The 16,121-nt window shown below is 35.2% G+C and overlaps 1 long non-coding RNA gene across 2 annotated transcripts in view; it reads left to right on the forward strand.

Annotated features, from left to right (window-relative positions):
- LOC121076798 overlaps positions 1 to 16,121 on the forward strand; it is a 39,138-nt gene continuing 23,017 nt past the window's right edge. Inside the window, exons 1-2 of one of the 2 annotated variants that reach the window (XR_005823720.1) lie at positions 1 to 141; positions 14,942 to 15,017. This is a non-coding gene — a long non-coding RNA (uncharacterized LOC121076798). Of the gene's footprint in view, positions 142 to 14,941; positions 15,018 to 15,506; positions 15,596 to 16,121 lie in introns of those variants that run through there. The other variant, XR_005823721.1, reaches the window with a different exon arrangement.

Genomic DNA, 16,121 nt, shown 5'->3' on the forward strand with positions numbered 1-16,121 from the left:
GTGGAGTTCATAGAATTGCAAATCTAACAGAAGAAATACTTGGCATCCTCTTTCAAAAATAAAAATTCAGTCTATTTGTAATACTGAAATGAAGAGATTGGGAAACTGTTCAATGGACAACAGCATTAAAGAGAGAGAAAGGTAGTATCCTGATAGAATTTTTCTATATTGTCTCAGCCTGCCTTTATCTATTTCTTACATTTGTGCCTGTCACCCTATTATCTTTTCTGTAACTACTCTTTTAAACATATTCATTGGACAAAAGCCAATTTCTTCCTTGGCATTAAGTTTATAAGTTTTATAAAGTACTATTATGGCATTGCATCTTTTAACATATAATTATCTTGATCTATAGAAGCACGTAAGATAGATCTTCCACACTTTCTACCAAGATTTAGGAACTGTCACCTTGCAATGGAACAGGTTAGTAGTAACAACCAGTGTTTGGCCACATCAAGTACAATAGATCTAATCACGGTGCTGACAGACAGTGGTCACTCACAGCTTCTCAGATCTCTGCAAGTGAACCTATTGCAGTAAGTGACAGTAAACTTCACATTTGGGCAGATTTTTCTCTCTCTGTACAGCTTTGGGTTAGTTATACAAATGAGCAAAATCAGGCTTCATCATTCATATGAAATGAAAACACACGTCGTCATGTGGTTGACTTACTGAGCTTTCATTAGTTTTAAACTTGGTAGTCTTGACTAGTTCTAGTTCTTCTCATTCACAGCCTCTGTCCTAGTCCTGAAAGCTATCTATAAAGAAAGAGGTATCTGCCTTAGGGAATACTTATCTAACTCTGAGGATAACTAAGTTAAGAAAGTCTATAATGAAAAGCGTGAGAGTCAGAGATGAAACTTTTTTTTTTTTTTTTTTAGCAAGTAGCAGCCTACTATTGAATGAGCTGTCAGAACAATTTGTATTTATCTGTTGCAGAGATTTTAGATCCAACTGCAACCAGCACACAGATAAAGAAAAACAAATAAAACATAAGGGGGCTTTATTAATACCAGCTTAAGGTTCTCTACAACTTTTTCTTTGACAACAATCAGATACATTGGTTTCATACTCAGACAGATAAAGTATCAAAATCTGGATACTTATCCAAACAATAATCTAAACCATTTGATACTGGTGCTGCTCTTCTTAAATTTGAGAGCGTCAAAATCAAAATACACAGGTTTTCTCCATAAATGCATTTTAGAAAAATGAATTTCTCATTTCTTTTATTTTTTTCCACAAAATTAGAAAAAATATTTTATTTTTAATGACTTCTCTGTCAAAGTCTATTAGCCATAATGAGTACCTCTGTTTTCACATCTGCAAACATGAAACTTCAGTACTTGTTGAGCTTCTGATGGGTCTCTGAAGCAAAAGTGGCACTCCATAGAGAAATTATACTATATTAGAATAAACATAATGAAATCATTCTTCAAAAGTGTATTAAGTTGCACAAGGCTGAGTTTGCAATATCTTAAAATGAGAAGAAAGATCTATTCCAATATGAATGAGAGATTATTTGCAAGAAAGGGAGAAATCTAGCTACAAGCACAGGTGCTTTAAAGCACAAATCCACACCATTAAGCTCTGGCACAGCTGTTTCATAATAAATTAAAAAGAGAAACAAGAGAAACACCCATTAAAGTCTCATGTGATACAACCTATGAAGAAAAAAAAGTCATTTGTTTGTAAACTACTATCACATTAACAATAGAGGCCAATTGAGAAAACCTCCAGATCTGACAGGATGATTTTAAACTAAGAGTGCAGAATTGTTTATTAAGACTTTGAGTGACAGTCTAATATATTAAATCAGTTCAGAAGATTGTAAAATGCATTAGCATTAGCAATTTAATACCTCCAACAAATTTAACTGTCACTCATGAGCATATCTGTCCTTGTTAAAGGAAAAAAACTCAAGCGCCATCTTTGTCTTGATGGACAATAAAGTTAGAAGAGGTAAAAGCCTTTCTCTGTACATTGTTGATGAGAGAACTGTGTTACATTTATCATAATTAACTTTCACAGTTGGCAGCATTTTTTGGCAAATGTGTTATTTGTTCAAGCTTGTGAAAGAAGTTTTAAGAACTAATCATTGGAGCCAAGCCTTAGCTTGCAGTCGTTTCAGGGCTGGATTTTAATCAATTTAGAAACGTAATTATATGCCAAATGTGTACACAGTTACTTTGATTACACACAGAAACTGGGCAGTTTCATAGTCAACTAACTGCTTGTAGGCAGTTAGATGCAAAGTGCCTCATCTGAATGAGCAGTTGCTAATAATCTTTTGTTACAACACGCATGGAACAATATAACACCCTTCTTTAAAAATACGGATCTTTAAGAGAAATTTCCAAATTTAAGTATTATTCAGGTGGATACATTTCCTATGCTTCATTGTTTTGTTTTGTTTTGTTTCAATTGTCACTATTAATAGAGCCAATAATAACTTTTTAAAAACTTAGTTGAAAAAAAAAAAAACGCAAATAGAAAATGAGGTCTTTTGAATATATTGTAATTACTTTGTGTGCAGTAATAAAAAGGATCTCAAATATAATGTCCATCAGACTACAATATAAGGGTTTCAATACAGAGTAGAGCTGTTTTGATTTTTGAAGAAACAGAATTCACCAAATGCCAGACAATTGGCATGAATAGCTGAATGAATAAAATGCAGTGTTTAGCTCACTGTAATTAACATGGCAGTGTTATTCAGGAGAGCTCAGATAACTACTGCATGTTTATGAAAATCTTCATGAATCCCAATATTTGTATGACATCCAGTGTAATTAATTTGACAATTAGTGTCAATTATTTGATGGTCTCACATTTGAAAACTTTTAGATCTCCATTCAGGGAGCAGCTGCAGTAGCCCAGTTCCTTTGGTGACCAGTGATGGAAGACATGAGCAGCAATGAACTGATGAAATGAATAGTTTGCTTAATAATAATCAGGATTGACAGGTTAATATTGAAGTCACTACCTAAAAAGAAGTCACGTTTGTAACTATAATTTGAAACAAATACTTTAATTGCCTCTTAGAATAGATGTTAACAACATTGCACATAAACAGAGATAGAAGAAACATGCATAATATCAAACAATTTATTCAGGATTGTACCTGCATTGTTTTTTCTAGTGATATATCCACCCTACACATGCCAACTGAAAAATTTTGTCTTTGGGCATTTTATAGATAAAACACAGTGAAATAGGAGGTGACAATTTGACTGGGAAGAGCAGACGCTTGGGACATCAAACAGTTCTTATTCTTCTTTGGGCAATTGTCAGTGTCATGAAACTGAACAAAGGTAAATGCCAGGTGCTGCACCTGGGACAGAGCAGTGCCAGACACAGGTACAGGATGGGAGACGAGTGGCTGGAGAGCAGCTCAACAGAAAGGGATCCAGGGGTGCTGGTGACAGCAGCTCAACATGAGCCAGCAGCGTGCCCTGGCAGCCAAGAGGGCAAACTGCGTTTTGGGATGCATTAAACACAGTATAGCCAGCCGGTCTAAAGAAGTGATTGTCCCATCATATTTAGCGTTAGTGCGGCCTCACCTTGAATAGTGTGTGTGGTTCTGGGTTCCATGATATAAAAAGGATGTTAAGGTCTGTGAATGCGTCCAGAGGAGAACAAGAAAGCTGGTAAAAGGGCTGGAAGGCATGTCCTGTGGGGAGTGGCTGAGGACACGTGGGTTGTCTAGTCTGGAGAAGAGGAGGCCAAGAGGCGGCCTCACTGCTCTCTGCAACTCCCTGAGGAAGGGAGGCACAGAGGGAGGCCCTGCTCTTCGTCAGCCTCTGCTCCCTGGTCACTAAGGGCGGGATGCGCAGGAACAGCACAAAGCTCTGCCAGGGGAGGTTCAGGCTAGACATTAGGAAAAATTGCTGTACCGTGAGGGTGGTCAAACACTGGAACAGGCTTGCTAGCGAGGTTGTTGGTGCCTCACACCTGTTGGTGTTCAGGAGGCATTTGGGTAATGCCCTCACTAACATGCTGTAAGCTTTGGTTAGCCCTGAAGTGGTCAGGCAGTTGGACTCAATGATTTTTGTAGGTCCCTTCCAACAGAACTATTCTGTTCTGTTCTGTTCTGTTCTGTTCTATTCTTGTGTAGTAAGAAATAATAGAAAGCAGTGCTTGCCTGTTCCATGCCCCATTACAAGTTTCAAAGGTAAAGAATTATCACATCAGTCTCTATCTGTTATGACAGTAGATCAGAGCCATCCCTAAAAATAGCTTTTACAACTAAAATTTTTGATGAAAGGTTTGTTTTCTTCTTTCTTCCTACCAGTGGCTAAACAACAAACAGCAAGTAAAATTGTTCACTGACAGTTTTTGTTGCCCAGTTGTGGTTTAAAAGATATTTCCAAATCAAGGTGCTAAAGTGACTGCTGAAACTACTAACCAGTTGATTGGTGTAAAGTAAACTGGAGATGGGACCACTCCTGGGAAGTTCCTTACAAAGCAAAGGCAGTGGTGTACGATTAGATGTGATACAATTATTGAGATTTGAGCAGCAGCCCTCACAAATGACAATGGATCATGTTCGGAAATATTTATTGGTTTCATGGTTTTCTCCCTGACAACTGTTTTCCTCGTTAGATAATCTTCCCAGTGACAGATTCTCAGTGGCGCTAATGTCACTAACTTAATGCAGCTTCCGGATGAAAAAGCCCAAACCTCTTGCAGGACTATTGATGTCTCAGTTGCTTTGTTCCATTGTCTGACAAGCCGTGAATAACTGGCTCATGCTGGAACAAGACGGAGAGCAACTCTGTTGACAGGCTGACATGGTTGAAGGCTATCCTCCCTTCTTTGCACTGCAGTTGCTTTGTGAGGGTCCTATCCAACAGATCCAGACTCCCATTTTGGTGTCTTTTCTCTCTTTGCTTACAAACCCCTTTTTCTGAGTGCACACAAGAAGTTTGAGACTGAATAGTAAAGTGAAATGGGGAACTATACTCATATGTAATAAGTAATAATATGAAATATATAATAATTATTATTTTATTATTTACCTTGTCACCTTCATGATCTAAGTCTCTATTTGGTCCCAAAACAGTTGTCCTAACTCACTTGAGGGAGAGCAGAGGGGAGGCCAGGGACAGCCAAAGTCATCGCTATCCTTTGAGGAAAATGGTCATCAGTCCTCAGCCTGAAAAGGATATTATAGCAACCATTGTTAATATAGAAGAGTTTAAATTTAGAGTCTTCTCCAGTTGATTTGTTGTTCAACTTCTCTGTCATTTTACACCTTGATTACTGGTATATTTCTCTTCACCACTGAAAGTGGATTACTCTGATGAAAAAAAAAAAGTGTCATCTCCTTTGCTCATTCCAGTGCCTTTTCGAAAACACTGCTGTCTCCAAAAATTCCATCGCTCATACCACAATCAATTCTCCATACTTTTTTTCAGTTTGCATCTAGCGCAACAAACGGGAAAACTGTAAATCATGGTTTATTGGGGAAACAAAATAACAGAAAATAAGAAATATCATTTAATGGAATTTAACCCTTTAATCTGTTCTCCCCTCTGCTCTGCTTTTCTCTATTTCCTATCTGAGAATATTTAATCCCTTCCAAGTTTACCAAGGACTGTATGTAATGTCTGTTCAAACTCTGAATAAAAGTGATCTGCAGAAGAGGTATGACAAAGTGTGATTAGGAAATTCTAGCTCTAACCTCTTTTTTTTTAACTATCAGATGTACAAATGAAGTCTCTCCTTTCAATTGTAATTACAGATCCTCCTTTGAACTGATGTTTTTTTTTTCCCTAAAGTATGTAAAAAAAAAAAAAACTTTTGCCATTTATTGTAAAACCAGCATGCATTTAAAAGATGTATACTTCTTACATGATTTTTTTATCAAAACTGTTCCATTATGAGTTAGTTTAGAGCAATGATGACTTTTTATAACTTGATCTTAAAGCTGAGCAAAATCTTCTGCAAAATGTAGATTTACAGACCTGAATAATTCATTTAATCTGTGAAACATGATTGAAACCATGTTTAGAAAGAGCTGCCTTGGGCCTCCAAGGCCAAAGGGAAAGTATTACATTTGAATCAGTTTGATTTTGTAATTCCTTGAAACATAAAGTATCAGCGTGAGTGCAGAGATAACAGCAAAACCTCACGGGGGTGGGGTTCGGGATAAAGGTAGTAAGATTGCAAGGTGCTTTGATAGTACAGTAATAGGGTCAAATAAATGCCTAAGGTAGGTAGGTACATTCAGAGCTGAATATCCTTTTAATTTTATTTTATTTTATTTTATTTTTTAACTATGTAGCATTTGTGGACAGGTGGTAAAATTTCAGGTGGTTATTTGAGTAGCTGTATTCCAATCACACCAGCTAAAATTTAGTTTGGGCACTGCTCATGCTCTCTGTCCAGCGATCTCAGGACCCCCAAGCACAATGCCTCTAACAACCATTCTACATCTTTGCTATCAACAATGAATTTAAAAAAAAAATAATAATAATCTCCTTCCTCCAAAATCCAAACAAACTTATTATCAGAGGGCTTTTCCAAGAATATACATATAAAAGTACAATATATAAAATTAATTGTGAACTATGTTCTTTTCCTTTTTCCCGCTAGCTCCTTTTCCCCTACTTCAGTTTTAATTTCAGACCAGGTCATGTATAAACAGCTGAGCTTCCCTACACTGCTCCAGTCCATAAGATTCAATCATTCTCTAATTAACAAGTTGGTGGTTGGTAACAGAAAAATATTGAAGTTTATAGAAGTGCTGAGCCTATTCCTCTTACAACATATCACATTCAATTTGCTTATTCCGGAAGGTAGGAGAAATTGAATGTGAAATGTAATTTGGTCAGGCTTTGGAAAGTGAGTATTTAAGTAGTACTCAACTGCTGTTTTTTTTTTTTTTTTTTTTTTTGTTTTTATTTTTTTTCAAGACAAGTCAAAATACTAAAGCAACGCAGGAATACATTGTTTGTGTTCTGCAACCAAGCCTTAAAAAATATGAAATAATAAGTATTTATCAGTACAAAATAAGGTGTGTTGAATAGGCGAGACAAAATATATTTTCCAGGCTTGCTGATCATTTTAAACCTAATGTTAATCTAAGGAAAATTGGTGTGCTACAAAGGCTTTTCCTGTTGAGAGGTGATGATTTTTTTTTTCATTTTACTAAGGAAGACAACCAGAGGAAATGTAGTTCCAAATGATCTCTTCCCAAATGGGTTTTCTCTTTGAGTCTGTTTATTCCATTTATATGTATCAGGTGCCTTAAAGAAGTGGAAATGGTATGATTATAACTAAATTCCTCATTACCCACACACAGAGTGCATTCCAGTGTTTTGTTAAATGAGTGCTGAATGCTTGTGCACCCTGAACATTCAAGAATAGTCAATAAGGTCTGGGAGACACTCAAAAATGAGCAAAAGAAAGCTTCAAATTATCAATAATGCACAATAGATGGAGCCACTGAAAACTAGTTTTATGGCTATTCCATCAATGTATGAAACCCTCAGGAATAATGTAGATTTGGTTATCTTAAATAAGAGCTGTGTTTAGAATCATCAAATATCACCACACTGGAAATCTATCAAATATATTTGAAATAAGGAATTTAGGTTCACATGATGGAATTCAGCAACTCACGGTTTGTTATTTCTCTCTACTGGACTCAGCACTATAGTCTCAGGGGGAAAAAATAACGTTGTTCAATGATACCCTAAAGATGTGAGGTGCAGTCATTTATTTTGTCTTGCTGTGTGTCACTTTAAGCAGTGGAAAAGGCACCCTGTGCAGAGGGTGTGCAACTAGGGAATATTTTAGCAATCTGAATAAATAATAGAAAATAAATACTGCCATCGCTTTTCCACCTGTGAGGCCACATGCCAGTGCCTGATATTCAACAGTGAAATATTTTCTTTGTATCAGTTTGATACAGAGTCAAATCTCTTTGCTAGTGAAACATTTCTGCTTAGCTGAAAAGAGATTTTGTTTTTGAAATAATTTCAAGTAAGAATTTCCAGCTCAGAAAACCAATCCACTCTAATACATACTGCGGCAATACACAATCCACTCTAATACACACTTCTACTAACAACAGATCCATGCACAGAATCCTTCGTGTTAATGAAGAACAAATGCAGCTGTGCTCTTCAGCAGCTCTTTCTAACACCTATATTTTGAACTGTTAGCTTCTACTGAAGAAACCTATGAATTTTTTTTGAGACTGCTTATTCCCCACCATGTGCAAAGTGCATAGTGCAACAGCTTTGTTCCCCAAACCAGCGTGATTTTTAACTAGTATTACTGTAGTGTTGTTCCTGACATGTGTGGTTGCACAAAATAGTTCCAATTATATTCTGACAGCAGTAACTAGCACTATTTTAGTCTTACTGGCATACTGACATCTTTTTTTTTTTTTTTTTTTTGTCCGTTCCTAGAAGATGACTTCCAGGCAACCACAGACATTAAAATACAGCTACACAAACAGATATTATAGATCTAATTCAGTGGTTTGAAATATATCAGCCAATATAATTCCCACATCCCTTTCCAGTCCATTAAATACTCTATTTTTTAATTGAAGTTATAATATTTATTTGCTCATTCTCACCTGTTTTGGTATGCTACATTTCTTCAGTAATTTCTCTAGTGATTTGTGCTTGGATTAGTTTATTCCTTCCATTATCTCTGATTTAATTGTCCCCTATCATATAGAAAACACTGTGTGCCAATTTCAAGTTGATGTTACATAATTTAGATTCCACTTTGCTTTCAAAGTTTCACAGTCATTGAGTTTCTTATTGTTCTGTAGAAAATAATAATAACCATACTATCTTATCAAAGAAGGTGCCATCAATAAACATGGGACCACAGAATTCAAAGATCAGACTTTCGTTTCAGAAGGTTAGAATTTACTGTGGTCAAAAAGGAATTTACTCCTTTTTAGTGAAATATGTATTACCAACATAGTAAAGCAATCGTTCAATATGCTGTAAAATATATCACTTAATGCCTGAAATAGTTAGCTGAAACATGTATTCAACCTTAACATGACAGGGCTTTGGTTGCACATCTCTGCTTAATAACAGTCACTGAAGGGAGGAGGTTTGTGTTTATATATTTTCATTTCCATGATTCTAATTTTTGCATAAATCATGTGAGCTGACCTCAACTCATAAGATTTAGGTTTATGCTTTAAATTTGTTTGTTGCAACAGTACTTCAACTAAGTAGGGCATCTATGTACTGACAGAATGTCCCAGAAATGCTACAATTTGTCAGTTTTTTATTAAGCCTGTGGTGTACAGAAGCCATTTTATACTCCACCACTAAAAGCAGTGTGTGAATTATCCAGGACAAGATATCTCACCTCCTGAGATGAAGAGAAAAAGTCAAGGCTATTGTGTTGTCTCAAGCCAGCCATGCCCCTAAAGGACTATCAATGAGAAGAAAATGCATCTGCAATCTGACCACACCTGGCTGCAATTTTAGGCCCATGGTCCTCCTAGAAACTAGAAAAGGGTAGAGAGCCCCGTCAGTATTATTTACAACCATCCATACGACCGTATAACAATTTCATAACCAAGAGTAGGGTGGGGGAAGCACTTCTGAATAAGTATTCAGAGGTTAAGCTTTTATAAAAAATGATGCTCTTAGAAAGGCCATCTTTGTTTTACGACAGTCCTAAAAATCAAACTAGAATTCACTTTCTGTTCCAAGTAAAGTAAAGCAAAATTATTTTCAGTACTTGGGAAACAAACAGAAATGTCTTCTCCCCCTCAATGCATTTGTCAAGTCTCTGAAAATATGCCCTGTGGACTGAATAGATCAAATACAGTTGCATTCTGCAATCTCAGTAATTCACAAGAACTTGAAGTGCTAATAAAATTCTGCCATTTGAAATTTATTGCAGAATTTAAATCTGCTGGATGTTGTTCAAATCAAGGGCATTTATACAGATTTCAGTAAAGCCTGGGACGAGAATGTAAGACGCATTAGGGGATGATGTTACAATGAATAGACTTACAAAGAGAAAGTGATTAATTTAAAAGCAACCAGAAAAAGACACATCATATGTAGATGTCTATACATATATATATATATATATATATATACACATCTACAGTGTAAAGTTAGTTTCCTGTGTTTTGACATCCTTTCTAACACAACAATGAATAAATCCCCATATTTCAATAATATGCGTAAATCCAGTAACATTGTAATTCCAAATTGACAGATCAGTAGGAGGCTAAAATAAAATAATAATAGTAGTACAGAAAAGTGAAACATTACAGAATTCTACCAAATCCAGATTGTAGGCATCACCTTAAGGTAAAGTCTCTGGGCTGGATTCATTAAAGAGGTAGCAAGCAGAGTTTCTTGCAGTTTTAATTTCAATGAAAGAACAGTATCCTTATTTGTCATGTGGTGAGGCAGATAAATGCTGAATATTTCCAGCAGTAATTAACATAGGCCAGATAACCTCATTAAAAAGCATGAGGAGCTTGGAGGAGTAAACCTTAGTGCTGATCCTTTTGCAGACTCCTTTCTAATCCATCTCTCAGAAGTCAAGATTGGGCCCTTGAGCCCAGCCATGAAGTGAAGAAATCCTGCAGATGAATCCATGTCTCTCTGTTGCTGCTCCTGCCAGAACAGGCTCCCTCTTGTTCGGTCAGGATGACTCCAGTGTAACTCATCTTGATTACTGGTAGAGAGTCACCAAGGTGAGAAGTCATCTGGAACAGGCAGTATAGCCTGGAGTCATGATATCTGCTTTCAGAGATTTCCATCACTTTCATGGGCTCCAAAGTGCATCATTTCTCCACTGCAATTCTACTTACGGAATACAAACAAACTCCAGTAAAGTATCCTAATAATGAACAAAGATAAATATCAGGATTTTTCAGGACAGGTTCCAAAGTTTCCTCTTACAGAGAATGATCTGCAGGTACTGTAATTACCATGGCTGTAGGCCAGCACAGGGGAAGCAGCATCACAGACAAAAAACACATAGGACCTTACAGATCAAATCCCAACCCATCAAAATTCTTCTTAAAATTTCCTGATGACTGGGATTCCTCAAGTTTTTATAGCAAATATTAATTTATGTAGTACTTAAAATTTTATATCAGGAAAATCAGGCCAAAACAGAGATAAAAACAGTTATACTGTGGATAACCATTCATAAATTTGTGTAGAGATATGGTGCATTCTCTTTCACTGAGTCTTGAGATCAACACTGGATGTTTCAGAAAACATTTTAATTCAACAAGTGTTGAGACAGAAGGTCAGACTGATTTCCAAGTGGTTTCCTTACTTTTAAAAATTATGAATCCAAGAAAATATCTATGGAATCACTATAAAACATCATCATCCTCTGGTAGCACATGCAATCACTTTGAAGTGACTTGTGTATATGTATGCATGTGATGACTAAGGTAGAAAGCAAGGGAAAATTGGTTTTGATAAATTAGAGAGACCACAGGAAAAGGGAAAAGTGTCAAATTAGCATAGTATAAATACGCCAGTGGAGGTTATGGACCAGATTTTCAGGGAAGACCAGAATTTAGCCTCTTAGACTGCTATCAGAATATTCCCCAAAGCACTGAGTATTTGGAAACACAATGTTACTGCGTATTTAGTGAATAGCGTAACATGAAGACCTTTGAAAGTCAGAGAGAAAAAAGAATTTTTGACAGGTTCTATAGTGTATATATTTTCAGTTAACAATTTAACTGAATCTGCATTAATAAGTGTTGCATTGTAGTAATACAACAATATTTGGTTATTATTATTTTTTTTTCTTAGCACACAGTTGTAGGTGTTTGTTCTTGCTTTGCAAGGCAATGCTTCCATGGAATAGATTTTGTGTGGCACTGTCAAGTGATTTATGTGTGTAAGCAAAGTCAGGAGAAAGTCATAGATTTTAGTATTCTCTAGTACTTTCTTTAACTTGAGCAGTACTTTCTGTCCTGTTTCTTTGATGTACTGGATGCTTGATATCGCTAGCAATATAAATCCTTGCTTCAATCTTATTTACATAGACAGAAGTTATGTAGTGACAAGGTCCCTTCAAGGCTTGAATGGTTTGTTAATAACATGTACTAAATAACATCTGGTATCAATCTTGTCCTACAGACATGCCTGTAGTGATTTAAAGCTTTCATTCTTTGAATTCAAAATCTAATTTTTAATGCACTTTCTGTCAGCTGTCTTCACAGCTTTTAAATGAGATTCTGTCATCTTGACATGTTCACAGATACAATGAAATTTAACAAGAAAAAATGAAATAAGAATTTCTCATCTCTAAATAAAATGCCTATGCATGCTCATATGTATTTTTGATTGTTACTGCTTTTCAGTTTTTTACCAATATAGAGATCAATAACTTTTTTATTTACTGAATGGTTAAATAAAAAAAGTAACAGCTTTTATGATTTGGAAATGACAGCTTGTTTGTTTTCCAAGGTGCTATTATTAGTTAAACAACAAAACTACCATAGGCCTTCATTTTTAGATGAATTTATTTGTATAGAACTCAATTAGCAATTGTACCTGCAAAGCCACAGAGCAAATTGGTCCATGAATGCTACACTTCCTTTGTTTGGTCATTCACCTGCAAAATCCATGTTTAAACGAAGAAACAGGGTAACAATAGAATACCTAGCATTGTAGGATGCTTATGGCAAATTGTGTTTCAAACTAATACTTTTCTCCTTATTGGTACTTCTATGTGAAGTGCCAGTCTATGTAATTGAAGACCACTAGCTAGCATTAACAATGAGGCCTAAATTCTTTCTTTCATAGCTTTAAATTTACACAAAAAAGTCTTCGCTTAACCAGTTCTGGTCCATGAGAAGGCACGTATGAAGACTCTGTGTCTTCTTATGGAAATGATGCAGTGTAAGTATCAAATGTGCTTTGCTTTTGAGAAACCCACAAAAGAGTTGTAATTTAGAGATCAGTAAGGAAGGATATATTGAGTATTTCTCATTTCTCATCAACTCAATATCAATTGTTATCTCTTCAATATCAATTGTAATCTCTTTTCCTGCACATCCTATTTTATGTATAATTATTATTCATCGTGGTTATGAAGTATGATTTATGAATTATTCAAGAATTAATTAGTAATTTAATTTTTGAAAATTAACATCCAAAATGTGTTGTGTTGTTTATTTGCAACTAGTCCTCTGGATCTGAAACTCTTATCTCCTGATTGTCACAATAATTTCGTGCTGTTGTTGGCTTCATCATTTTTAGTTGTTCAACACAAGTATTCCCCCAAAAATGATATTTAAGGCTTTTTTTTGAGAATACTGCATGGATTAGCTGAAAAGGGTCAGATTTGTTCTGGATACACTTTAAAAATAAATTATGAAGAAGAGTACATGAACCTTGACTCAACAAAAAATGTCAATAATTTTCCACTTGATATTCTTTTTCATGCTTATTTCAACTCATGATGTGCCAGTGAAAGAAGAAAAACAATCAACTTTTTACTATTTTATATCTGATGGAAAAAAACAGAATATTCAGATTTTATGAAATATTCAGATTTTATTTAAATATGGATGAAATATTTAAGTCCTGCAATCTATATTTAAGATTCACTCACTTTGCATATTAGAACCATTTCCCTGGTTTATTTTACCTAGACAGAACTTAGCGATGAAGATTAATTTACCCAAATAGTTAAATGTGTTTCAGGTAATGCTCATGACAAGCCAAGCATCATTAAGATCTCCGGAGTCTTATCATTAACTACTCTTCTCATGGTGCTCAGTTTACCATTATGAACTGGCAAAATTCAGTTAAGTTTAATAAAACAAATACATTTATCCAATTTGGGATCAATACCTCTTGTGTTTGTGTTGTTCTTTTTTTTTAACTCAATAGGCATTAATACTTAATCATATTTAGCCAGGAAGTGGTACTATGACTCTCATTTGTCTTTAGCAAAGGAACATTCATTATTGGATAGAAAGTCCGTTAGATTTTCTTTCAACAGTACATTCCTATGGGAAGGCATGTAGCAAGAAACATTATTTCAGCAGTTTTACCATTGAATACCCTTAGTTTTAATTGCCAAAATACACCATTTACAAAACTTAAATTTATCATGCTTACAAATGAGGAACTGTATTTCTAAATTCTAGACATTTACATTTATAAATTTCACATTCCAGTTGTCTCTTGTGCAATAAGTAAATTTGTTAACTTGGACAGCTTTGGTTAATTTTCACTTGCTTTTCGATAAGACAGCACAAACTTTTTACAGAGAATTTTAGTAGTAGCAATTATCACCATTTTTGATTACTATGAACTTGCATTAGCCTTTTTTCAGTATAAAAATGAAATGAAAGCCCTAAGGGATGCACATCTAATATTCAAGATTTTATCACTCTAAAGACTTGCTGAAAATTGTGTAAAAGCAGAGTCTGCACCTTCACAAGGCACAGAGTTTTAATCATTTTTATATTTCTTTTATGAAGAGATTTTCTTTGCATCTAAAATAACCTAAAAGTGTCTCTAAGATCAAAATGACTCACTTTTTGCTTTTCTTTCATAACTATTTTTAATTTTTATTATTTTTAATACTATATTAACTGTGGTTTTACAGGGGGCAAAACTCTTAAGCTTCTTAAGCAGTAACTGTATTTGGCACAGGTAGACTTAGTCAAATATCTTGTTCTACCTTCTATTTTATGTTTTGTTTTGTTTTTCCTTTGATTGCGTATTACAAAAGTATCACAGGATAGGTATTTGTTAAATGTAAAGGAAAAACCTCAGTACTGATACTGTACTCCATAAAGGAGTAATCTACAGAAGGGTGATGAGATGGTCTTTTCTACCTTTCATGCCACTCTGGCAGTATCTCTGTAGCATATTTCACAATGATCTCTCTTTTGTTATGGGCTTAGATAATAGGACTCACCCAATTTTTCTCTTCCTAGATATGAATTGTGTAAGTTTTTCCCACTCTTGGCCATAAGTTGAAATGAATCTAGACCAAAGAGAAATGCAACAAAGGTATTTATGTTCCAAACTGTAAATTAAATGAATCCCTACTTTGACAGGATGTTGCCATGAAGATGACTTCTTTATTTCCATTTAGACCATTTTCTCATTTGATGGATATCACTCTGCTGTAAAAAAACAAAACAAACAAACAAAAAAAAACACCACCTCACAAAGCTTTTTTCTGCATCATGAGGATGAACCTTTGAAGACTGCAGAAAACCCAAACAGACTACACAGTGGACTGTTTTCACAGGGCTGTTGTGAAAGCTATTTCCTTTCTCTAGGAAAGAAGGTCCCACAGAACTACTACTACTAGCACTACTAGTAGCACTACTACTAGCCTAGCACTACTTTGAATTTTTCATTTGTTAGAGTATTGACAAAAGCAGAGGAATTGAAGCTATACTTCTGTCACTCCTGATCAAGCCACTCAGCTGTTTGATATCTGGCTCTTCCTTCTTCTTTGAAACTAATTTAAAATTTTAGTTCTATTTCTGCATATGATGAGAATCTACCAGGGAAACTGCTAAAACTACACCACAAGTCAACCCATTGGCACATGCTGCAAGACATTTTGTTGTTACAAAGTGTTTGTTATAAGAAAAAAATCTGTATTAGTATATTGCAAGAAATATTTCTAAGTATAAACAGTGTTTTAAAAGATATAGTATCATCTTCTTTTCATTGCCTTCCATGCTAATAGGAGAACAGCAGATGCTCAGGCAAGATTCAATTCACCTTAATTCGTTCAAGCTTAATTAGCAGCTGGGATGCATCTGGCAAATAAACATGCAGATAGTGACAGTCTGAGTTAAAGGAAAAAAAGTAAAAGGCTTTTGTTCATTAACCACATGTTCTTGGTTGTGAGTACTGTGTGCTCAAGGCAGAACAGAATCATGTTTAGACTACATTTTTTTTTTTTTGTAGAAGACAGAAACCTTCGTACTCATACCCTTGTTCCCGGTATATGCATGCAGGTGGGTCATGTGAAAATGGGAGCAGTCCCACTATGACATGTTCCTGTGCAGGTAAATGTACCATTATAGCTTAAATATATGGCCTAAGCTTGTATAAACAGAAGAGAGTAGTTTCTTCAAGAATTAGGTAGGCAAA

Source organism: Cygnus olor, chromosome 12, assembly GCF_009769625.2.
Source record: "Cygnus olor isolate bCygOlo1 chromosome 12, bCygOlo1.pri.v2, whole genome shotgun sequence".
NCBI classification, from domain to species: Eukaryota; Metazoa; Chordata; class Aves; order Anseriformes; family Anatidae; genus Cygnus; species Cygnus olor.